Raw genomic sequence first — 1,149 nt, 5'->3', positions numbered from 1 at the left:
GGCCAAAACACATCATAAGAGATTATAAAGATGAAAGGAATTTAAATTTTTTATAGATACAGGGATATGACCCATTACATTCATGTTTGCAAGATAATTGTTAATTTTCTAATCTTTTCTGGCCTGGAGACAGAGCTCAAAAAAACCAAACCATATTCACTGCCATCAGGTCATTTCTGACTCATAGCAATCCCTATAGGGTTTCCAAGGCTGTCAATCTTTCTTTGTGTGTGTGATTTGTGTGTACATTTACAATGCAGATTCATTTTACTCTCAACAGCGCATGCACATTTGGTTTCACCGATTGCAATCCCCAACCATAAGAAGTTCTCTTCCCATCTCCTCCCTGTGACCACCTCCTCCCTGTGCTCTTCTTATCTGTGCATTTCTGTCTGTCCAGGTTTCCCCCCATTTGAATGCAGTCCTTCTGATGTCTCATGGCTGATTGATCTAAGGGGTGCATCTCCCTAGGGTGTTGCTGTTGTTGTTGTTATGTGCCGTTGAGTCAGACGCAACTCATAGCGACCCCTCCTTGGGTTTCTGAGGCAGTATCACTACAGACAGAAGTAGATTGCCCTATCTTCCTTCCGTAGGCGGGTGCATCTCCCTGGGGTAGGTGTTCTGCTTGTCAATCTTTCTACTGTTGTGCTGAGAACTAATCCACGGGAGTCCAGTTCCAGGCCCAAAGGATAACCCAGGGCCAGAGTCTCGGAGGTTTCACCAGTCTCTGTCTGACCAGTAATTCTGGTCATTTTTGTGTTTTTTAAATTTCGGTCCACATTTTCCTCCCACTCCATCTAGGATCTCCAATTTTGATCCCTTTCTGAGTGGTTGGCACTGGGAGCAAGGCTATCATCTTTATGGAAGCAGACTGCCACATCCTTTTTTCCATGGAGCAGCTGGTGGGTTTGAACCACCAACCTCTTGGTTAGCAGCCAAATGCCTTAACCACTATACCACCAGAGCTCCTTGGAGATACAGCTAGACCACCTGAATTATGCTGATCTCCTTCCAAGAAACAGGAAAGTAGCAGAAGATCACCTGAAGTTACATCTCAAAGAGGTAGCTGCCAAACCTTTGAGGAGACCTTCAGTGGCCTCAATAGAAGGGTGCAGGGGAGGTACAGACCCTACCAGGTGACACTGTCAG

The sequence above is a fragment of the Orycteropus afer genome, unplaced genomic scaffold (assembly GCF_000298275.1).
Source record: "Orycteropus afer afer isolate SDZICR_OR568_19922 unplaced genomic scaffold, OryAfe1.0 scaffold00006, whole genome shotgun sequence".
NCBI classification, from domain to species: domain Eukaryota; kingdom Metazoa; phylum Chordata; class Mammalia; order Tubulidentata; family Orycteropodidae; genus Orycteropus; species Orycteropus afer.
Note: the sequence above shows the minus strand (reverse complement) of the source record.